A 26,312-nucleotide genomic window follows, 5' to 3' on the forward strand; every position below is an offset into this window, starting at 1 on the left:
CTCTCATTTATTTGGTCCAATTATATGTGCTTCTTGGACGTTTAATCCATCATTTTATAATTTAATCCAACTCAGTACATGTTTTTCTATTTCCTAAAATAAATATTATTTATTAAATTAATTTAAATCAATTAATTTTCCAATTAATTAATTTCAACCCAATTCTAATTTCGTCAAAGTTGTGGCAACTTTACTGTAAAAGAATTTATGAGAAAATATATTTAATTTCCATATTCAATGGATTCATAATGACCAATTAATTTAATTCCTGTGAAAAAATAAAATAAAATAAAATAAAAAAACACAGATTTTTACGTGGAAACCCTTTCGGGAAAAAAATCACGGGCAGAGGAGAAGAAAATTCACTATGTCGAATTCGAATGATTACAAGAGGAATAGGCTATGTCTATTTATAGGCTTGTAAAGTCATATTCTAGTAAGATTGATACACCTTATTCTAATCAATATCAAATAGATGAAATTTAATAAGGTTTAAAAAACCTTATTCTAAAATAAAATAAAAGAAGTGTAATTCTATATGAATTTTTCTTTTATTTTACCACTGTATTTTATTTAAATAAGGATTCGGGTCACTTAATTCTAACAATCTCCACCTTGACATGAATTCTCAATGAACAAGTTCTTCATCGCGAACTCTCAACGAACAAGTTCTCCACCTCTTCCATAAAATCCCTTAAGGGTTTAACTTCAACAATGAACACCAACCAAGTCTAAGCAATACTCAAACTTGGTTATAGGAAGTGACTTTGTAACACCCCCTACCTGTATTCCTAGCCTAGAATACGGTACGAGGCATTACCAAACTTAATATAATCAATCATGTAAAAAAATCAGCCATAAATTTTTTTCTAAATTAAAAACTTTCATACATATGTTTAACGTCCCTTATATGAGCCTACGAGGCCCAAAACATACATTCAGGGTGGTTCGGGACCAAACCGTAAACATATCAAACTTTTGCAACACTTAAAAAAATTTTCACACTTTGGAGAGTCACACGCTCGTGTTTTCAACCCGTAACTCTCTGTTTATAACTTCATCACCCTTGTCAACAGACACTTCATATAAATAACAAGAAACGTGTATGGGCTTAATTCTCATTCAATTTCTCATATACATACACAATTTCACGTTATGTAATCATACAACATATATTAGCCATATCTCGTAATCTAAATATATTTTCATAACAACTTATCTTGATTTCGACTATTTCATATTTAAGCTTAAATAACCAAAGTAATTGAAATATCATCTTTATGCAAATAGTACACATGAGGTATATAATTCTATAATTATGAATAAACACATTTATCAAACATTTTCCATATTCATATATCAATGTCTCATGTCTCCATATATCAATAACCGTCATTTTCATGAATTCCGAGTTCAATTTCATAATTATTTGTCTCGTGTTCAATTTATTCCATATCAGAATTTTATTCATTAAAACATTTGAATTATCAATACATATGGACAGTACATTCAATATGAACAATTATATAATCACAAATGAATTCATTTATCAACCAAGTTCTATACTCGTATCTTATCAACTCGTACTTCCTTGTATCACATAATTCCACGTAACACTTACCAAACTTTGTCAAATTAGTGAACGTCTTACGAAATTGAGTACTTCGTTTTCTCGATGCCATAGTTCAACTATGGTCTTACACATCTTCACGTAATGATGCCATAGCCCAGCTATGGTCTTACATATATTCATATATCGATGCCATAGCCTAGCTATGGTCTTACACGAATCACATATCTCACTGATGCCATATCCCAGATATGGTCTTATACAGTAGCATATATCACACCGATGCCATATCCCAGATATGGTCTTATACGGAAATCACTTGTCACTTGTCACTTGTAGCCGAAGCTACCACTATTCACTGATCAGGTAGCCGGAGCTACCATTTTTCACTGATCAGGTAGTCGGAGCTACCACTTTTCACCGATCGTAGCCTAACTACCACTTTTCATCGATCGTAGTGAAGCTACCACTTTTCACTTGTCATTTGTCATTGATCAGATAAGTGTAGCCGAAGCTATCACTATCACTTGTTGCCATGGTCCAACCATGGTCTTTTCCTTCAATTCATCTTATCACTGAACTGAAATGCTCAATTTGATCATTTATTCAATTTTCATGCTTTTACATTATTCATGATTTTATCATCAATACATATGAAATAACACATCATGAAATTCATAAAATTAACAAATAATCACTAAAATTTAGCCATATAAACTCACAAGTTCAATTTTTGTAGTATAACGATAATCATAATTTCATAATAAATATACCAAATAAAACATTATATCATTTCTAATTCAACACTTATCGATTATAATCGGGCATGTGATCAATTTATACACGAGTCATTCATATATTTTTGTATATTTTCCTCCTCCTCCTCTCCATCCACATCCTTAGTATAAACAACACACTTGTAGGTAACATTATCCATAATTTTCACTATCTACTTATGTGAATATTCAAGCTGTCTATCTGTGCCATAGTCACTAAATTGTTTTTATCTTGAGCTAAAGAACTCCAAATTAAGATCCATAAATTTTCCCAGAAACTAGACTCATATTTCTTATTACCATAAAAATTTCATAATTTTTTGTTGGGCCAATTAATACAGTTTATTCATTGAAGTCTCCCTGTTCGCATTGTCGGCGACGATTCGACCCTTCTTCACTAAAAATTAATTATCTTCTTGTACAAGATTCGAATGATGTCCTCATTTGTTTCTATTGAAAATAGACTCATAAAGATTCTAAAAATATAAATTTAAGCCTCTAATTATTTTTATCCAATTTTTGATGATTTTTCAAATTCAGAACAGGGGAACCCAAAATCATTCTGACCTTGTCTAACAAAACTTATTGTATCTCATGATTTACAATTTAGAGGTGATCATGGGCCGAGCCGGGCCCAGAAAAAAATCTAGGCCCGTTTTCTTGGCCCGGGCCCGGCTCGGCCCGAAATATGGGCCAAATTTTTTGTCCAAGCCCGGCCCGATGGAAAAATGTAAAGCCCGAGCCCGGCCCGGCCCGGCCCGTATTAATTTTTTTTTAGGTTTTTCATTAATTAAAAAATTTTAGAATGTGTGAATGTGTGAATGCCAGATCTTTCATGTACTCGAATAAATCATTTTACAAGAATTTTAAAAAAAATTGTACCTTTAAAAGCTATACTTTTTGCACCTCATAGGTTCTATTATGATTTTTCTTTTGGCCTAACTTAACATATTCTACCCAAAGAAATACCACTTAAAAAGTTCCATGCTAGTTTTAATTAAACCATGACATTTGCATCATAAATGGATTAGTCTACATTTCTTTGCCTAACATATTCATGTCAAATATATGATGGTCATTTCAAACAAGATACTAATGTGAGAATATGACCTTTGTTGTATAGTACAGGGGAAAACTTATATTCATATCAAACATGTACCTATACCTAAGTATAAAAACAAAGAGAAAACAAAGAACAAAACAACACCAAAACAAAGACCAAACAAGCATAAAAATAGCACAAACAACAGCACCAATACAGCAACAAAACAGCACCAAACAGCATTAAAATAGCACAAAAAACAGCACCAAACAGCATCACTAGTAACACCAAAATAGAACAAAAAACAGCACCAAACAGCACAAAAAGAGCATCACAAAAAACACCAAAATAGCACAAAAAACCTGCAAAATATAATCAACCGACCATCATACCTATACATTAACCAATCAACATGTTTAATTTTATAACAAACTATAAATTGTAAGGTAAAATAAATTGTCAACAATTACAAAAGAAGGTAACCTAAAAAGCAATCGAAGAAACATCATCCTCGTCGTCCTCATCGTCCTCATCATTCTTGCAACCAATTTCTAACATGAAATAAGAATAAATAATTAGATAATCAAATTGATAAAAAAATAATATAAAATTACAACAATAAAACGCGAATAATAATTACCTGTTGAAAATCCCTTAGCTCGCATCCAATCATCCAAGCAAACAACGGCTTGAATCGTTTTTGGCTTAAGTGAACTCCTCAAAGGTGTGATAACTTTCTTACCCATGCTAAAAGCCGATTCAGAAGCTACAGTCGATATTGGAATTGCCAAAAGATCACGAGCCAATAATGAAAGCTCATTGTATAGAACTGAACTTTTGCTCCAATAATCCAAAACATCTATTTGACTATTCAACTCAAGCTCCGGTTCTTCTAAATAAATGTCCAACTGTGACTTTTCACTCCTAGTGCTAGATTCATTTAAATACCGTTTATAATCATCACTCTCATCAAAATCTCTGCCAAAATCAGCACTATTAACATTGTGTTCATCCAAACTAGAATCAACAGGATTTTTATCCGAAACATTAGAACTCCCAGCAAAAGAAGAAGACGTGGATTTAGATTTCTTAACATACTCGTCAAACAAGAGTCTAAGATTGCTAAGAATGGTTTCAACAAAATCTGAAGCATGAATACCATAGATTGTAGTAAAGCAATACTGCACATAATTCAACTTGTAACGAGGATCTAAAATTGCAGCGCATGACAATATCAACGAATACTCAGCCCAATATTTATTAAATTTCTCTTGCATTTGCTTAACCATTGGAGTTAAAAACGAATAAGGGACCTTTAACTGTATCAAGCAAGACTTTGTGAACCTTCCAAACCCCTCTAAAATAAAGATTAACTGTTGGATAATTAGAACCAGAAAAAACACAAGTCACATCATAAAAGACTTTCAAAAATTTGCAAAGAATAGCAGCATTTCTCCACTCCTCGCTAGAAAGTGCAAACATTTGATAATCTTTATCCCGTTGGGCCCAATAATCTAGCACATCTTTATAGTAAAAAGAAGATTCAAGCATCAAATAAGTAGAATTCCATCTCACACACACATCTTGACGCAACTTTTTTGTCACATTCAAATGAAAACTTTTGTCGGCCACATCATAAAATCTTTTCCTACGAATTCCCGACTTTTTTATGTACTTAATTCCACTTCAAATCTTAGCAACAACATCATCAGTAAGTTCCAAACCAGCTTTAACTATAAGATTCAATATATGTGCACAACATCTAACTTGAAAAAAAGCACCATCACACAAAATAGCTTGGTTTGCACGAAAACGATTTTTAAGACAAGAAACCATAACATCATTATAAGAAGCATTATCCAAAGTAATGCTAAAAATTTTCTTATCTATACCCCATTGAGATAAGCACAAAACAAGTTCATCCGCTATGTTCAAACCATCATACGGAGGAAATAAAGCTCTAAACCTTATGATTCTCTTTTATAGCTTCCAATCTTTGTCAACCCAATGAGCAGTAATGCAAATATATTCATCATTAGTATGCTCCGAGTTCCAATTATCGGAAGTTAGACAAATTAAACCAGGCGCTTTAGCCAACTCTTCTTTAACACGATCTCTCTCTTTTGCATAATACATTAGGACATCCCTAGCAGCTGTATGTCTACTTATATTCTTAAAATTAGGACTAGCAATTCTCATCATGTGTCTAAATCCTGGTTCATCAACTGTCCTAAATGAATGCTTGCCACACACAAGAAAAATAGAAATAGCTTGACGACACTTATCAGCATCAAACTTGTAGTTTTTTATAAATGGAACACCTCCTAATGATGGTTGATTGGCTATGGTGTATTGAGTGATGTCCTTATTAGCTTTTTTCAAACAGCTATTTAAATGACGTCTTAAATGAGAGGTTCCACTAGAAGATTTAGCAGAGAAAACAGTCTTACAGTGATTACATTGTGCCTTCAATTCATTTTTGTTCTCGCATTCAAGCTTTGTCATTTCATCCCACACCTTTGAAGTGGTAGACTTTTGACGTTTGACAGCACTTTCATACTCATTAAACCCATCGTCCACAGGTATAGGAGTGTTCAAACTAGCCATAGTCATAAAAACTCAAGTCCTGAAATCCAAATAAATCAAAAGATTATTAATTTTCATACTAAAAAATCTAATAATTATGATACAATTTAAATAATTTAGGGCAATTAAATTAATGGTAATTATAGAAAGCACATCTATGTAGGTAGGAAGTGGATAAATGTGAAAGACAGTACCCAAGTTACAAACTAATACATTTAGTACACTCAAAATAATTATAAAAAAATATCTCCATTTAAAGAAAAGCCATGATTTGCACGTTAAAAGCATACGAATGCTACCCTCATTTCACAAGTCAAGAAAATATGTGAACAGAGCATGTTTATTTCACAAGTTAAGAAAATATGTTAACACATGGCTTCTGTGACTAATTTTCCCTTTTCGCTTTTCTCTATTTAATTTACCATTTATAATTTTCTCCCACCACATATCTACATGTTATTAAAATAATTTCCCCACTCATGTTATCTAAATTAAAATACTACATTTATTAAAATCTTAATGGGGTTTGCTTAATTTTCAAGTTCTAAATTGAAGGTACTCCTAAAATAAATAAAACATTTTATTTAAATACGTATTCATATTTGGACTTTGGAGTAAATTAAGAACAAAAAGGTGAATTTATTTTAGAAAAGAAATAGGCATTTTAAATAAAATGTTTTTTTATTAGTTAGGTGGATTGAATTATAAACCCAAACAAATTAAGTTAGGTTTAACACCAAAAGAAAATCTTAACATTGATCCATGCCATTAATTGAAGAATGAAATGTGAAAGTGCAAAAATAGTAATGTAACGTGTACTTTGATTGGGTCACGTTTGCTATTCTTAGACAAATGCCTAACTCCCATGCCCCAGTTGAAGTGTTGAACGATAGTCCAAGAAAATAAGCAATTCTACTAATAAATAATATCAATTCTATATTAATTTGTAAGTATATATTCTCTTTTTTTTGAAAAAATAAAAAGTAATAGTTTTAAAATATAAAGAAAAATGAAGATGGGGAAGCGGTGTAGAAATAATAAAAGGAAATATCGAGTGCAATGGTTTCTATCATCCCTTCACACCAAATAATATAAAGCCATTTTAACATATAATGCAAACCAATCACTACTCCCAAATTCATATTTAAAAAAAACAGGATAATGATAGGATTAAGCAATCAAAATTCCATTTTACTGAAATAAACAAAAAGGCATCATTGTCATAAAAGTCGGGTGAGTTGAAAGAAGTAGGATTTCTTTTGTCTTTGGTTCTTCTTTACTCTTCCTTTGTCTTGTTCTGCACCACCCATTTTTGTATTATAATGACCTACTTAAAGCAAGCAATACTTTCACTATAGAAAAACAAACCCCATTTCCTTCTTCTTCAACCCCCAAAATTTTCTCTTCTTTCACTTAACTTTAAAACCAAAAGATATACAACAAATCCAAAACAGCAAAGCAAAACTCAATGTTTCTATGCTATTCGTTGAACTATGCTAATTTCCTTAGAGAAACAAGGAGTAAAATGGTTATGGTGATAAATGATAATACGGAGGACATTATTAATTTTATTGAAAGAAAAGCAAACGTGGGAAAAAGGAACATGAGTTGTTTATGTCGGAATTTTTCATTGTTTTAATGCAAAAGATAAGAAAAAAAATTTACAAAGTTGATTGTAAAAGAATAGTATGACCAAGAAATAATAATAGAAGGGGGGTGCCTTTTCGCCAAACCAAATTATTTGTCTTCATTTTCATTTTTGTCAAGTGGTGCGGGTGAGAAAATATAAGAACTATAATGAAAGAGAGCACCAAAATAATTACAGTAAGAAGAAGATGCACAAAACCTGCAAGAATAAGATGCAGCAGTAAGAAGAGGAAGAAGCTTACCGTAAAAAAGAGGCTACCGAGACGCAAATGAAGAAGCAAAATGAAGAAGCTAATTTGAAATGGAGGTGGTAAACAGCACCACTAGGATTTGGGTAGATCGGTGGAGGTGGTGGTAATCGGTGAGGTGAGGTGAGGTGAGCTAGGATTTGGGTTTTAGAAATGGGAAAAGGGAGGAAGGCAAGCGTATGATAAAATGAAAGCGGAAAAAAAAAAAGAATAAAGTTAAAAAGTTAAAAATAAAAATGATTAAAAATAGTTTAATATAAAATTGGTGGGCCCGCCAAAAAATCTTGCCGAGGCCTACTGCTTTTTTAAACGGGCCTCGTTTTTTGTCCAAGCCCATTTTTCGGGCCTATATTTTTACCCAAACCCTTCCATTTTTCGGGCGGGCCGTCGGGCCGGGCCGGGCCGCCCAGCCCATGATCACCTCTATTACAATTTCATTGCTTACATAATTTCTTTTATAAGAAACTAGACTCAATAAGTTTTAATTTCATATTTTATTCATCCTCTAATTCGATTTATACAATTTTTGGTGATTTTTCAAAGTTAAACTACTGTTGCTGCCCAAAATAGTTTTAGTGCAAAATGTTGATTTCCATTTTACTCCAAATTTTTACAATTCATACAGTTCAATCCTTGCTCAATTAACCCCTCAATTAAGATAATTTTCTCAATTAATACTTTTTATAGACATTATAAGTTATTTCATAACTACTGAAATTCAGAATTTCCACATAAAACTCTAACTTCAAATTCTTTTACAATTAGGTCCCAAACATTCACTTTCTATTCAATTCTTTCAATAAAATCAAAATATAAACAATTTAAAACTCTAATTCCATGCCAAATCATCATATACTTCCAGCACTCATCCATAACAACTTCAAAAATTAGACATGGAATCAAAAACTAATGAAATAGTAAGTTGGACCCAATTGTAAAAGTTCAAAAACATAAAAATGTCAAGGAGAAAGCAAGAATTAAACTTACATGAAGCTAGAGTATGAAAACTAGCTTGAACCCTCCTCCATGGCTATTTTTCAACTGATGAATATGAAGAGAAATGAAGAGAATTCTAGATATTCCAATTTAGTCCCATTTTTTTAGCTAATTTTGTCAATTTTCCAAATTTTCCCTTATTTCACCCATTTCCTGATTTTTCTCAGCTATTGCCGCCCAAAATATCTCCTTTGGGCTTATTTTCACTTTAGGTCCTTCCTCATTTGACATTGAGCTATTTAATCCTTTTAGCAACTTTTACACCCTTTTCAATTTAGTCCTTTTTATTTAATTAACCACCCAAACGTCAAAATTTTCTCGACTAAATTTTATTACTCCTCACCAACACTCCATAAATATTTCTAAAATATTTATGGCTCGATTCTAAAGTTGAGGTCTCGATACCTCATTCTCGACCCAATTTACCTAATTAATTCTTTTAAATCACCAAATTCACTAATTCAAAAATGCTTTTATATTCACATTTGACTCATAGGCATTAATTTATTAAATTTTCAACTCACCCGTCAGATTTAGTGATCTCAAATCTCTATTCCCGATACCACTAAAAATTAGGCTGTTACAAACTTAGTCATCACATCTGCAAGATTTTCATGAGTACTAATTTTGCTCACAACAATATCACCACGAGCAATAATATCACGAACAAAATGATACCGAACATCAATATGTTTTGTTCTCTCATGAAACATTTGATCTTTTGTAAGAAAGATGACACTCTAACTGTCACAGAATACTGTGTTGATTTGAAGGTCTTCATTGAGTTCACTAAAGAGCCCCTTCAACCAAATAGCTTCTTTACAAGCCTCAGTAATCGCCATGTACTCAGCTTCAGTGGTAGACAAAACGACTGTAGTTTGCAAAGTGGCTTTCCAACTGATTGCACAACCTCCGATTGTAAAGACATAACCTATGAGAGATCTTCTTCTATCAAGGTCTCCAACAAAATCAACATCAACATACCCAATGACTCCATCTCTAGTTCTTCCAAACTGTAAGCAAACATCAGTAGTACCTCGTAAGTATCTTAAAATCCACTGAACTGCTTTCCAATGTTCTTTACCGGGATTTTTCATATATCTGCTAACTGCACTAACTGTATATGATAAATCTGGATGTGAACAAACCATAGCATACATGAAAGATCCCACTGCACTAGAGTATGAAACATGTGACATGTACTTAATCTCATCATCTGATTATGGAGAAAAAGCAGATGAAAGTCTGAAATACGCTACTAAAGGAGTACTAACAGGCTTAGCACTTTACATATTGAACCAGAAAAAGAACTTTCTCAATGTACCCCTTCTGACTTAGGTACAATTTACTTGTTTTTCTATCTCTGAGAATCTCTATACCAAGTATCTTCTTTGCTGGTCCCAAATCTTTCATCTCAAATTCTTCACTTAGTTGGGCTTTGACCTTTCTTATCTCTTCTTTATCTTTTGCTGCTATCAACATGTCATCAGCATAAAGAAATAGATACACAAAAGAACCACCACTGTTTTTCTTAAAGTAAACACAACTGTCAAAACTACTTCTTTTGAAATCATGAGAAGTCATAAAGGAATCAAACCTCTTGTACCATTGACTTGGTTACTGTTTTAAACCGTAAATGGACTTTTTCAGCAAGCAAACATAGTCCTCTTTTTCTGAGACTGTAAAACCCTTTGGTTGTTGCATGTAAATATCCTCTTTAAGTTCGCCATGCAAAATGCAGTTTTTACATCTAACTGCTCAAGCTCCAAATCATGCGTGGCCACAATACCAAGCAAAGCTCGAATCGAACTATGCTTCACAACTGGGGAGAACACATCTGTAAAGTCCACTCTTGGAATTTGACTGTAACCCTTTGCAACAAGCCTTGCTTTATATCTAGGTTCTTCAACTCCTGGAGTCCCTTCTTTTTTTTTAAACACCTATTTACAACGAACATTCTTCTTACCTTTAGGAAGTTTCACAAGATCCCATGTTTTGTTTTTGTGAAGTGATTTCATCTCCTCTTGCATAGCAAACATCCATTTTTCTGAGTCTTCACAGCTAACCGCCTCAGAATAATTAGATGGCTCTTGGTTTGCATCTATATCTTCAGCCATATTTAAAGCATAAGCAACTAAATCAGCTTCGGCATACTTCTTTGGAGGTTTAATTTCTCTTCTAGTTCTGTTTTTGGCGATAGAGTATTGTGGTGAAGAAGCAACTCTATTGTCAATTTTTATACTGGTTTGAGGAGTTGACTCTGTATTAATCTGATGCTCCACCTGCTTTTGATTTTCTTTATTGGAAGAATCTTTAAGAGATAAGTTAGGTAGCATAGCAGTTTCATCAAAAACAACATCTCTGCTAATCACAACTTTTCTATTTTCAGGACACCATAACTTATACCCTTTTACACCAGCTTTATAACCAAGAAAAACACATTTAATGGATCTCGGTTCTAATTTTCCATTATCAACATGAGCATACGCAGGACACCTAGAGATCTTTAAGTCAGAATAATTAGCAGGATTACTAGACCATACCTCTTGTGGAGTCTTTTTCTCAATGGCAATGGATGAAGATCGGTTGATCAAAAAGCATGCAATAGAGGCTGTTTCTGCCCAAAACGACTTTGGTAAGTTGGCATTTGACAACATACATCGAACCTTCTCCATGATTGTTTTATTCATTCATTCTGCAACGCCATTTTGCCGTGGAGTATGGCGAACTGTCAAGTGTCTCACGATCCCTTCTGACTTGTACAATCTATTAAGCTCATCAGAACAAAACTCTAAGCTATTGTCTGTGTGGAGGTATTTTATTTGTTTTCCCGTCTATTTTTCAATCATAATTTTCCATAACTTAAATGCGAAAAACACATCGCTTTTCTGCTTCAAGAAGAACGCTCAAATTTTTCTAGAAAAATCATCAATAAATGTTAGCATATAATTAGCTCCACCTCTCGAAGGTACTCTGGATGGCCCCCATTGATCAAAATGAATATACTCCAACGTTCCTTTCGTGTTATGGATTCATCTGGTGAATCGAACTCTCTTTTGCTTCCCAAAAACACAGTGCTCACAAAAATTCAGTTTGCAAATTCCTTGCCCATCAAAAAGTCCTCTTTTGCTCAATTCTGCCATGCCATTCCCACTCATATACCTTAGGCGCATATGCCAAAGTTTAGTAATATCATCATGTGACAAGAAAGAAGAAGCGACAGCTGCATCACCAGTAACAATAGAACCCTGCAAAACATATAGCTTGACAGTCTTTCTCTGCCCTTTCATCACAACAAGAGAACCTATAGAAATCTTTAAAACCCCACTTTCTGCTGTGTATCTGTACCCATTTGAATCAAGATACTCAACGAAATTAAATTTCTTTTCAATTCTGGAACATGTCGTACGTCATTAAGTGTTCTGACAACTCCATCAAACATCTTAACTTTAATTGTTCCAACACCTGCGATTTTACATGAAGCATTATTTCCCATCAAAACAACACCTTCAGACACTGTTTCGTAAGTTGTAAACCAATCCCGATTAGGACTCATGTGGAAGGTGCAGCCTGAATCAAGTATCCACTCCTCGCTTACTTTAGAATCATTAACAGAAGCGACTAAAAGTTCACCATCGCTGTAGTCTTCTACAACATCAGCTTCACCGAAATTTTCTGGTTGTTTTCCCTTTTGATTTGTAGCCTCCCTTTTAATCTTGTTCTGTAGCTTATAGCACTCAGATTTAATGTGCCCTTTCTTCTTGCAGAAGTTACAAGTTTTACCTCTGTTTGAAGACTTTGATCTACCCTTAGATTTACCACGAGGATTCCGTTCCTGTGTCCTACCATGATATCATCAGCATTTCAATCTTGTCTCCCACGAACAATGAGACCCTCTCTCTGAGAGTCGAGTTTAACCACAAGATGCTTCATCTTATCATACGAGGTTAAAGAATCATAAACCTCATCAACTGTGAGAGACTCACGGCTATATAAAATCGTGTTTCTAAAGGTTGAATAAGACGGGGGCAACGGACAAAATATAATCAACCCTAGATCTTCCTTATCATATTGAACCTCCATGGCCTCCAAGTTTGAGAGTATTTATTTAAACACTGTTAAGTGTTCGTGTACAGACGCACCTTCCTCCAAACGATGAGCATAAAGACGTTGCTTCATATGCAACTTGTGTAACATTCAGAAATAGGGCCTAAATGGAATAGTGGTTGTGAAACCATAAATCTGGGGTAGAAAAATTTATTTTATTATTATTTTGAGGTTCATGGTATGATTACATAATTGTGCGAAAATTTTGTGATAAAATTCTATGCATAAAGTGCTTAAGTTGAGGTTATGGACTAAATCGAATAATTTGCAAAACTTGCATTCTAGAAGTTTTTAGTATGAAATTGTTTTGGAATATTAATTAGGAGATCTTAAATGGTAATTTGACCAATTTTAAGTTCATGGACAAAATTAGGACATGGAAGAAATTTTTGAAAGTTTAGTAAGGAGGGGCATTTTGGTCATTTGGTTATTAACATTAATAAAAAGGTAAAAAGATGACAAAATTGTATCATCTTCTTCAAGTTACCAGCCGAACCTTACCTCTCTCCATAGCTGGGGTTTCTTCAACTTTCAAGCTTCATAGTAAGTGATTCCAAGCCCCGTTTTTAATGATCTTTATGTTTTTAAAGTCCCGGTAGCTCGATAAAGCTTATGCTAGCAATAATTTAAGTTAGGAATCAAATTTGGAAAAATACCCATAGGTGAAATTTGTGTATTTTGATGTTTTATGATGGAATATGAGGTTTTAAATTATGTTAGACAACTTGTGCTACTTGGTTTTAAGTGAAAACGAGTAAAAAGGCTTAATCGGTAAAAATACCTAATAGTCATAAGTACATGTTAGTGTGTGAATTTGATGTTGTCATAGAAGGGAAAAATGATCAGAATGTCATAAAACATAAGAAAATGTGATGAAGTTTAATTTAAGAGCCTTGAGGCAAAAGTGCAAATATGTGAAAGTTTAGGGGCAAAAATGTAATTTTTCCAGAGTTTGAGTAAAGGGCTGTTTTGATAAATGTTGATATTAAATAAGCTAAATTTTCTATTATAGATCAAGAAGAGCGAAATTCGGGAGTAGATCAGGGAAAAGAAAAAGGAAAGGACTAAATTGTAAAGTTTAGTCACATTTTGTATCGAGGTAAGTTTACATGAAATAAATGCAATATTCTTTTATTTTACATTATTATTGTCAATTTCAGCATTTATATATTTATGTTATGAAAATATTTAAAGTCGAATTTAAGGTGAAGTGACAGAGGAAAAGTGTTAGAAAGCCCGGTTGAACCCTAGGAATGTTAGGATATTAGGGTTGTGAGACGTAATGAAATGAGCCATGTAAGTCCATATTAGAAATATAGCTTTGGAGACAGGATTGAGCCATGTAAGTCCATATTATATATGGCATTGGAGCAGAATAATTCATGTAAGTCCATGTCAAAGACATAGCATTGGCGGGATATTGATAGAGTGAACGACCTAGTATCCTTAGTATTCCGAGTGGTTCAACGGGTCGGGATACGAGTTCAATTATAGTGAATTAACAGCAAAGGAAAATTAGATTATATTTATGAAAAAGGAAAGGTCAGGTAAGAAAGAAGTTAAGGGAATAAAGAAGAAGATAGAAATTGAAAAGTAAAGAAATTTATGATGTTAGATGATATTATGCATAATTATCCATTATGTTGAATGTTGTGATTTATTTGCTTGTAAGCTTACTAAGCCTAGTTCTTAATCTCTTTATTTTCTTCTTCTTATAGTACTTATCTAGCCACTCGGGGATCGAAGGAAACGTCGGAGGCCAATCACACTATCAAAGAAATAACTCGGTATAATTAGACGTTTTGTTTTGTGTATGGCATGTATAGAAACTTAGCTACTTTTGGTATAATATGAACAATGAATGATGTGTAAATACTTGCTAGTGATTATCTAATAAAAATGGCCGATGATATGCATGTTTATTAATATGTATGATTGAATGGTGATTATCACATGAAAATTATGAAAAATGTGAAAGTATCCTAAAAACAGATTCAAGTAACAAAAATGATGTAACTTTGAAAAATCACTAAAAATTGTATAAACATAGTTTGAAGATGAATAATATATGAAATTAAAACTTATTATGTCTATTTTCTTATGGAATAAGCAAAACAGGTAAAGGTATTATATTTTATGAGATATCTGAGTTTTAGTGAAACAGGGCCAGAGCAATTTCTGAATCCCCTGTTTCAAATTTGGAAATTCACCATAAATTGTACAAAACTAATTAGAAGGTTTAATTTATATGGTTATAATCCTTGTTTAGTATAGTTTTAATAGAAAGAAACGGATTAGTGATATGAATTTTTTACAGGAAAAAAAATGGTTCATAGTAAGAAGAGGTTAGTGCAGTCAAGTTTTGAAACAGGGGAAACTTTAACTAATAAACTATACTAATTGGCCAAGTCCAAAAAATCTATGAAAAAATTAGTAGATAGATATATAAGTCTAGTTTCAGGAAAAATTTACGGATCTTAATTTTAATTTTCAGAACTCAAGATATGAATTTTTAGGCTACTACGACGCAGAATGGCAGCACATTCCGAAAAGCTTAAATAAACAATTTAAAACTATTTAAGTGATAGATTAAGTTTAGTAATGCCTCGTGCTCGATTCTGGCAACAGTCTCGGGTAAGGAGTGTTACAACTTGCTTGTTAGAGTTTTCGACATATGTAATTGTTCTAGCCTCTTCTATAATGCAGCAGCGGTCTTTTCTTTCATCACATCCTGTAAAATTTCGTTGGACAAATGCAGATATAATTGTATTAACGTCTTTCGATCCTTACACTTCTTTTCTTCATCTGTTAATGTCGAAGGCATCTTATCTATCCCTAGCAGGGCATCATCCTAATCTATCTGCGCAAAAACTGCTTGCATCTTAATCTGCCACAATGCAAATCTGGTGTTGCGATCCAATAGCAAAATTTCATACTTCAAAGACGTCATTACCGTGATCGAGATGAACAAATCGGAAGCTCTGATACCAATTTGTGAAAAAATAAAATAAAATAAAATAAAAAACACACAAATTTTTACATAGAAACCCTTTCGAGAAAAAACCACGAGCAGAGGAGAAGAAAATTCATTATGTCGAATTCAAATGATTACAAGATGAATAAACTATGTCTATTTATAGGCTTGTAAAGCCATATCCTAGTAAGACTGAAACACCTTATTCTAATCAATATCAAATAGATGGAATTTAATAAGGTTTAAAAAACCTTATTCTAAAATAAAATAAAAGAAGTGTAATTCTAGATGGATTCTTCTTTTAGTTTACCTACCACTATATTTTATTTAAATAAGGATCCGGGTCACTTAATTCTAACAATTCCTTTGTCTAAGTTCAATTATTTAATTAAATAATAATTCAAAAAACTTAAATTAATTTTCAGATCATTTCCATACTTGGTGAGAAACCACACTAATTTTCAAATGTAACACGTTTATCTAACTTTATCAAATTCTATTCATTTCTATTCATTTGATTTTACACGCAATTCATTTATGGTTTCAACGACCTAGCGGATGAACTGATTAAACATATGTAATTAGGGTTCAAATGATTTATAATTAAGTTCTAACTTTTCACCTATTAATTATAAACTCATTTAGGCACGAAATCATTCAACTATAGTATTGTCACTGAGCTCTCCCTAATTACCTATCATTAAGAAAGTTACTCGATCACTGCTTATTCAATGGCTTTGTCATAAGTGTGTTACCCTCATAAGACATCATTAATCTTTTTAGGGTAAATTTATTCTCCCATTATGATCCTATTTTATCTCATGGTAACCATCACATCTTCTTTTATGAAAAGTCAATTACTATCAAATAGTATTATATCGTTTATAACAAAGACAAATGACATGTAGCCACGTTTACTTTTCTTCTATCATGTAATGCTAATGAGAGGATATCATTTACCCATTGCTTGGGCTATGAATTCTACTATTTTGAATGATGCTACATATTGCAAAAGTCGTATATCCAATGCACCAACTTTCAGTTTCTTTTCTATTTAAACTTATGTTTTTACTTACATAAAAGTATACAAGTCACACATACATAGTCCATAATCCACTCAGGATTAAGGTATGTCACACTATGAACATCACAAATGAATAAATCCATAAGCGGATTTAGGATGTATTCTAGTTGGGTCTTGTCCAATATACTATCAATTCAGTCAGTCACATTTATGTCTCTATCTTCTTGGAGTCATTCGCTCCGATGCCCGAGACAAAGCATTTCCCTAATTTGGACCTAATATACGGTATATTAGTCTTTCAATCGGCTTGCTCATTTCTAATTAGACTAATGACATGTTTCGGTTCATCTAATAATACAAGTTGTCTTTCCATATTACGATCCGACCACATAATATCGCTTAGTATTAATTAAACATTAGATAACCAGTGAGCTAATATTTTCTTCCATTTTTCTTTGCATGACAAAACCATTGAGGACAATATACAAATTCTATTAATGTAATTCATGGATAATTTTATTAAACCAATCTGTTCAAAAAAAAAATACAAGTGTACATAGACGAAATTACTACACTTGGGGCACTTGATCCAACAAGTATAATAACAATGTTAAAATATTTCTTGCTTAGCCCCACTTATATCTCTATTCTCTTATACCTAATTTGATATATACTCATATTCCACGAAAACTTGATGATAATGGGAATTATTGCCTCTCTTAAGTTTTTCCACCTATTCAATTTAGTACATCTTGTAAAGATCTGACATACCTTTCAATATCATAAGGTGGTAGCACCTTCCTCCATATTTATTTGAAAATTCACAATTAAAAAATGATCTTTTAGTTTTTCCAGTACAAATGAAATAACTAATGTGAAAATACAAATCAATAGTTGTGGGTAGTACCTGTTGTAAGTGTAACTGTGACAAAGATAAAGAAGAACACAAGTAATTTGTTTACGCAGTTCAATTTCCTTACATCACTGGGTCTTACCAGATAGATATTCCACTTTCAACCTCATATAACAAATTAGTTAAGTCTTCTTAAAAAAATATATTTAAGTCATAATACACACCGACTTAGCAACTAAAGATCTAGATAACAACTTAGATTGTAAACCAAGTAACAAACTTGTTTGCACTCACAATGCATTCATAATGACAAGTTACTCAAACAATAGATACATGCTAAAACTTTCAGTCCATAACCTATACAAGTCTCAAGTATATATACTAGTTTTGATTTGCTAACACATTAGATCAATTACAATTAATTCCCCACCAAAATAGTAGTTAAGGAAACATATATACTAAGCTAATAAAGTCCAAAACACTATGGAGATATTAAAGAAAAGTCAATGTAATTTTGATCTAATCTCCTTATTTCAAAGAACCAGATTACTTGATTTGATCCAATCTTCAAGATATGTTGTTTCAAATGGACTAGTCTTCAAAAATGGGTTGTTAGATGTCCAAAACATTAGCAATAATTACATCTCAGAAATTTTGTTACAAAAAACTGTTAATCACCAAATAAAGCAATTTAAATAACTTGTGCAGAGTTAAGTGTAGTGAACATTGCTTGTGGCACTACGTAAGTCACTGCTTATGTAACTGTCTTAATATAATGGAACTTAATTACATTCAAATGCACACTCTCTTTTTTGTGGCCAATCAATCTACCGAGTATTGCAAAGAAAAAGATAAATGAGTATATATGTAATAAGTTGGAGATTGAAAAATTTGAAGTTATGGTTATACTCTTGCCATAGCACACTTTGTTAGAATATCTAATAATTGTGGAAACACAAAAAAACTTGTCCTTATAGTATTGCTAGGAGAATAATCCCATCTTAAGAATGTTTTGCCTGAACATCACGGTCCTCAGAAGATATATTGGAAAGAATTTTTGATAACATTTGTTAATCTATTGCATCATTAACTTGGTGCACATTTTATCCAGTTCCTTCAAGTCAATTCCAATAGTTTTCTATAATGCCAAGTCCAAACTAGTCTCCCTCTACAAATACTCTCTTCTTAGCATCAAGACAAGAGATAACTCATATAGCATATGAAACCTGTACTCTGTTAAGCTTCTCTTAATAAATGTTTTATAATTTACCATATGAGTGACCTCTATTTCGACTTTTCGCACCCCCTAACCCCTACAATGTCAACCACAACTACAATATTGTTGTGCGTTTTGTACATTATAACATATATATATTTCTCATAAATGTGAAGACTTGAAAATTTTAATTTAAAAATCGACATAAAAGGCTTTTTAAAGGGGTATTTTTGTACTTATATTATCTACGCGTTGGCTCTCGTAATCATGGACGTGACGTGTTGTGAGATTTCTGGATTTTAAGGGGAGCAAGACGCGTTCTTATTTTGAAAAAATTGATATTGCCAAGGCAAATTCTACTATTAACCACCAACACCCAATGGCTATCCCTTTTCATATTTGAATTTGTAGATTGGATTTATTTGCCTCCTCTACTTTTCCCTTTTTGCTTTTGCTTCCTTATTTTGTTTTATTTATCGTTTCTTTGGGTTTTCCTTTTCCTTCACTATAGAATTTAAAATCTTTTATTTTGTTAGTAAGGGTTTTTTTCTTTAGATTTTGTAAGATGGGTTTAAAGAGTAATCTATATTTTACTTTTTAATAAACATTTAAATATAAATATAATTCAGAATTTAAAATTTCTACCATTAATATAGTATTAATTATTTTATTGAAACCAAAATATTATCAAATTAAGAGAGAAATATTTGTTTGATATTAACAAGTTTGTAGTTGTTGGTGGAATAGTGATTTTAAGAAAAGAATAATCTATAAAATGTTATTCGACAGTGAAGTTTCTTATTTTACTAAAAATATTAGCTGAATTCCACGTATTCTTATAAAAAACAATTTCTTAATTATTGTAAAAATGAAAAGGTTTATCTACTATTTTAAAAAAGAAAAGTAATTTTTATTTAAATAATTATTATTCGATGAAATATGATAGTTTTTAATAAATCTCTAAAATAAAAAAATAGATGTATTTTAACACATTCAAATTTATAATTCCTATTTTACATAAAAATTGGGTATTCAAGGCCAATCCCTTCTAATTTCTAAAACAGGTACCAAAATCTGTAAGGCATATATTAAAGCCCTCCAAGATATTTATAAGCAAATATAAAAAAAAAAGAAGATAGTTTTGTCTTTCCCACCTCGACTCCATACAATAATATCATACTCTGAAATTCACACAATTCTGACTTCAATATAATTTTATCCTCACCCCAAAATTAAATGCTATATTATACCTACACTTGTTTATGGGTGGGACTACCCGGCCTGGCCCGAAGGTCTGCTCAAATTATAAAAAGGTTTGGACAAAAATATAGACCTGAAAAATGGGCTTGAACAAAAAAATAATGCCTGTTTAAAAAAAGGACCGGGCCTCGAGTAAGGTATTTTTTTCTAGGCCCGGGCCGGCTCTGGCCCGGCCTTGGCCCGAATACACTAAATAACAAAAAAATATATTTTTAAATATTGTTTTCTTATTGTTTTCTCCGTATTTTGCTACCATTTTAAAATTATGTTGTTACTATTTTGTTGTTATTGTTTGGATATTGTATAAAACTTATTTTATTGTTAATCTTGTTATTATTTTAAAGATATTTGTTAATTTTGTTATTATTTTAGAGACATTTCTTGTATTTATCTTAGTGTTATTTAAGTATACATATTTTTAAAATTTATTTTCAATTTGTTGGGAAATATTTATTTTGATGTTTTTAGTATTTTTAATGTATTATATATATTTTAAAATTATATAAAAATTAATATTGGCAGGCCTGGTCGGGCTTGGGAAAAATTTTAAGTCCATTTTTCGGGTCAGGCCCGGGCCTAGTAAACGGGCTTAATTTTTTAGTTGAACCCTGCCCGGTCCGGCCCATGCACACATCTAATTATACCCTTTTCAATTTCATTCCTTACCATTTTTATTTTTTATATTTTATCAAAAGATTAATACATGGAGGTATCTGAACTTGACAATTTATATTTAATTGATACTTAAAATTGGAAACCATAAGTCAATTTGTACTTTTTTAAGTACCTAACTAACGTTAAAATACGTTGATGTGATACTAAAAACCAATATCATGATAACACATGGCAGCATTATATTTTTGACACGTAGCAAGAAATAAAAAATAAAAAATATTTAATAGAAATTTTTTGTCACATGTCAAAAAATGAGGTTGCACGTGTTAACATTCTATTGGCCGACAATGCCACATCAATACCATGTCAATGTATTTTAACAATGTTAATGTGGTTTGGATGTGTGGTGCATTTAGCTTTCTTTTTGCCTCATGCTACAATATCTAATTTCACCTCTACCGTTATTTTTACACTAACCACAGGTAAACGCACACCGCCCATCCAAATCCACCCTTAGTCAGTTTCCTGATAAAAATACCAAGTAGGCTTACGATTTTCAAATTTAGATATCAATTTAGTTTGAAAAATATTTTAGAAATCAAGTAAAGATAAATTATTAAATTTAGATACCTCCATATATATTAGCTTTTTAACAAAATATATCAATATTACAATATAATAAACATTCTTTAGGCAATAAAATCTACAAAATTATACTATATAATATACTACAAAATTAAAGGCCTATTTCCAAGTATATTTATAGAAATAGGCCAATTTCTGCATTATTTATCGAAAATGGCCGATTTTAGTAAAACGCATCCACGTAGAAGCATTTTAGGGTGAAATTCCAACAAAACGCACCTTTGGGGGAGCGAATTTGCCATGTCAGCACAAAACGTGCTAACATGGACACACTTTACCCTGTGTCAGCAAAAACGTACTGATGTGGACGTACTTTTGCCCGTTTTTGGATTAAATTTTCAAAAAAGGTCATTTTTTTAAAAAAAATTATAAAATTAGACCAATTTTTTTGAAAATTTACGAGAATAAGCTTTTATAAAGACCCAAAGTGACAACACTATTTTTTTTATTTTAAGGTGCCACCAATTAATATGGAAATAAACTAACAAAGCAGATATTTATATAGACCCAAAGTCTAATTTCCCTTATTTTCTTAAGCAATGTGGGATATGACACGTGAATATATAGACTCATGAATAAGTTTGCAGCTTGTTCCTAAACAATGTGAGATCCCTTCATCTTTTAGCTAACAACATAAGTTTAAAGGCTACACTATATTTTATACTTTTTACTTATAAAGTTTAAACTTTTTACAAAAGTAAACATTTGTTACATTATAAATAAAACTTTTAGATTCTATAAGTAAAAAATTATAAAATATAAAATGAGTATGATAAAATATTAAAAATAAATATTTAAAAATTACTAATAGTTGAGTGATCATTTTGCAAGTATTTATAATTCGATAGCCAAAAATCATAGTTAAGTGACTACTAATATAATTTAATCTAGATATAAAAATATGAAAAATAATTATTATATTTTATGTATATTATATATTTCTATAAAAAACTTATTTAACATAATTATATACTATGTTTAAATAGATTATCAATCTAGTCAAAGTACATCTGAAATAAATTTATCAGCATTAATTAGGTGATGAAAATTAAATTAAAATTAGGATTAAAAATTAATGAGTATAATAAATATTAAAAATAAATAAATATTTAAAAAGGATATATCAATTTTTAAAATTACAAAAAATATATACTATTTGAGTACCAAATACTTACCATTTATTTATTAATCAAACATTCATAATATAAAATAAAATAAATAATAAAAAGAATTAAAAGTATCTCTTCTAAATTTAAATAATGGAAAATTATTTTAAAAATTAGAATTGCATGGATATTAACTTCAAACATTTAAAATTGAATAGAATATTATTGCATGTTCAAGTTTCATATGTGCAATTTATTCTTTTTTTAATAGTCCTTTTGTATATGTTAACAATTCTAAAATGCAACAAGATTAAAGATATCAAAAGATAATTTTATAATATGAGAAAATGTTAACAAAGTATAAAAAATAGAAATTTTTTTGTAAAATAATTATACAATATAGTGTAGCCTTTAATCTTATATTGTTAGTTAAAAGAGGAAGTGATCTCACATTGTTTAGGAACTAGCTGCAAACCTATTCATGAGTCTATATATACACATGTCTCGTATTCACATTGCTTAAGAAAACAAGGGAAATGAGTCTTTGGGTCTATATCAAGATCTGCTTTATAAGTTTTATTTCCATATTAATTGGTGACACCTTAAAATAAAAAAAATAGTGTTGCCACATTAGGTCTTTATAAAGGCTTATTCTAGTATATTTTTTAAAAAAATTGGCCTATTTTTATAATATTTTTTTAAAAAATGACCTTTTTTGAAAATTTAATCCGAGAACGGGTAAAAGTGCATCCACGTAAGTGTGTTTTTGCTGACATGGGGTAAAGCGTATCCATGTCAGCGCGTTTTGTGCTGACATGGTAAAATCACTCCTTCAGAGGCGCGTTTTGCTGGAATTTCACCCTAAAACACTCCTATGTGGACGCGTTTTGTTAAAATTAGCCATTTTCGGTAAATAATGCAGAAATTGACCCATTTCCGTAAATATACTTGGAAATGGGTCTTTATAGGTAAATTAGTCAATATTTTCTTGTGAGTTTTTCATACATCATAACACAAAACCCTAAGTAAAATTATATGTTAAATATACAAGGATATTTTTTATAAAGATTAATATGTAGTTTGTCTTTTGAATTTGTCCAAAAGTATTTAGTTGATATCTAATTTTTTTTGTACTTAGTTGGTACTTGAACTTGTATTCCGTCACCCAAGTTGGTACCTTCACACTAACAACATTAGTTTATGTTAACGTGGCACTAATAGCCAATCTGATGGTAACATATGACAGTTTCTCGGCATACCATGTGACGAGCATAAATTTAAAAAATTTAAAATTAATAAATAAATAAATAAGAGTATAAATTTTTGTCTAGGTTCATTATTGATGTGATAAAAATTTATACTTTTTTTATTAATTTAAATATTTTAAAAGTTTTTTTTTAATTCTTGAAATTTATATTTATCATGTGGCATATTAAAAGGTAGTCACATGTTACCAACATATTGTTTATCAGTGCCATGTCAATATACACTAACAATGTTAGCGTAGAGGTATCAACCTATGATGGAATGCAAATTCAAATACCAACTAAATATTTTGGATAAGTTCTAGGGACAAACTACATATTAACCTTTTTTATGATTACACCTAAGCAAGGGGATAGGTTTTCTTAAACTTGATCCTAACCATCTTCAAAACAAAACCTACTTGCTCCAACTTGAAATCAATTAAAAAAACTAATTAAAACTTATCAATTACAATTTTTTTTATACAACTATTAAACCACACATGACCCGAAGTTCTTAAAAATTAAAATATATTTTATATATTTTTTAAAAGGTAAATTCGTTATTCATTTAATGTATGGAACTATAAAATTTAGAGGAAAAAATGACAAATATTGTCGTAGATGGAGAAGGACAAGCTCCATTAACATAACAAAGGCTTTAGTCTCAACATCAATGGCACGTTGACAATTGATTTTATTACAATTTAAGTAAGGCATATCTTAAGTGAAAAAATATTATAATTTTAAGTGTAGTTAAACATATACATATTTCAAATTGTTGCAACAACAATATTACTAATGAAACTAATACTCAGTCAAAAAAAATATATATATATATATACACATTATAAGCATCAGGTTTTGTAGCCATCCTTAAACATACATTTGATAAATGTGTCTACCATAGTTTCCACTAACAACCGTCGTTCCTTTATTTTTATTTTTTGTTTGTCAATGGGTTGGTTAGAAATAAAAGAGAAATGCCAGAGAGAAAGAAAAGATAGCGAGAAAAAGGGCAAAGCAATTTTTTTCGTGCCATTTTTATCTTATACTTAGAAGTGTTTGTGGTTGGACTTATGTAGGTTATTAGTACATTTTAAGTTTGTTTAATTTTAGTTCAAAAGACATGGGTCACAACTTTTTTAAAAATATATTTATATTTGTAAATAGTTAATCTAAATTTATTTTAAAATTAATTATATTATTATTTTAATTTTTAAAACAAAATAGTATACTTTTTAAATTTGATATAAATTTTCTTTTATTAAAAATAAATAATTTTTTATGAAAAAATATAGAAAAATTAACACATTCTTAATAATTACATTATGATATTATATATTATTATAGATGATTAGATTCTATTGAGGGAAAAAAGGAGGACAAGGGTGTTAGTTCGCACAATGGTGAAGTGCTTAGAGCCATTGGATAAGAAGGTTAAGTAAGAATAGGTCATAAAGGAAAGATAAAGAAGAAGTCCCCTCAAGGCCAATGAATGGTATTTATACGGGAGGTTAGTTTCCCCCTTCACATCTAATTTTAGACATATGTTTGTGCTAATTTTGTTACGATTGACCTCTTAAGGAACATAATAATCTTTCTGGCCTTGCAAAATGAGATTGATTGATTTGTAATTCAACTACATTTAGACTGATATGGATTTGATAATGCCTTATGTAGGCTCAATACATGTTTTCAACAAGATAGGTTGAAAACATTTTACATATCAAATATGCATGTATTGACGAGATCATAGTTGACAAGGTACCTCCTATTAGGGAGGTTGTAACTAGTGTGGTGAAGGTTGTGAAGCCCATTTTAGTGAGATACACATGAAAGATTTAATTTTTTATGTGATACAAATCACCTAATATATACAAATAAAATAAAATAATACAAACTTTAAGTTGTAGCCTATTGGTCGGGTATTCACCTATTCCAAGATTAGCCTAGATTCAAATCATCGTTGTACAAAAAAAAAAGTATGAGATATTACATACTCATAATGTGGGTGAAAAATTATGTACCAAGTTTTTAAAAAATTGGTATAAAATTGAATACGACTTTGGATGAAATGTTAAATTAGAATTGTAAAATGCATTATGTCTTAAATTCAAATCTCATCATTCTCATGATATATATATATATATATATATATATATATATATATATATATATATATATTAGATTTATCAAAATATAAAAAATACATAAATACCTATAAAATAACATTAAAAATGAGATTGTGCTAGGTTGTGCGAAGTTTTGAATATTTTTTATACAATATTAGATAAGAGATGGAGTAACACAGTTCAAATATTTATTATATTTTATATTAATTTATATATTTAAATTGATTGGCTAGAATTAATTTAGATTTACATTTCGAAAAAAAAAGTA

General features: G+C 30.8%; 1 long non-coding RNA gene across 1 annotated transcript; it reads left to right on the forward strand.

Annotated features, from left to right (window-relative positions):
* Positions 1-14,028: 14,028 nt before the first annotated feature.
* On the forward strand, positions 14,029-14,898 carry LOC128286641 (uncharacterized). The gene is made up of 2 exons (XR_008277259.1): positions 14,029-14,071; positions 14,691-14,898. It is a non-coding gene; the product is annotated as an uncharacterized LOC128286641 (long non-coding RNA).
* The last annotated feature ends 11,414 nt before the right edge of the window (positions 14,899-26,312 follow it).

The sequence above is a fragment of the Gossypium arboreum genome, chromosome 13, assembly GCF_025698485.1.
Source record: "Gossypium arboreum isolate Shixiya-1 chromosome 13, ASM2569848v2, whole genome shotgun sequence".
Classification (NCBI taxonomy): domain Eukaryota; kingdom Viridiplantae; phylum Streptophyta; class Magnoliopsida; order Malvales; family Malvaceae; genus Gossypium; species Gossypium arboreum.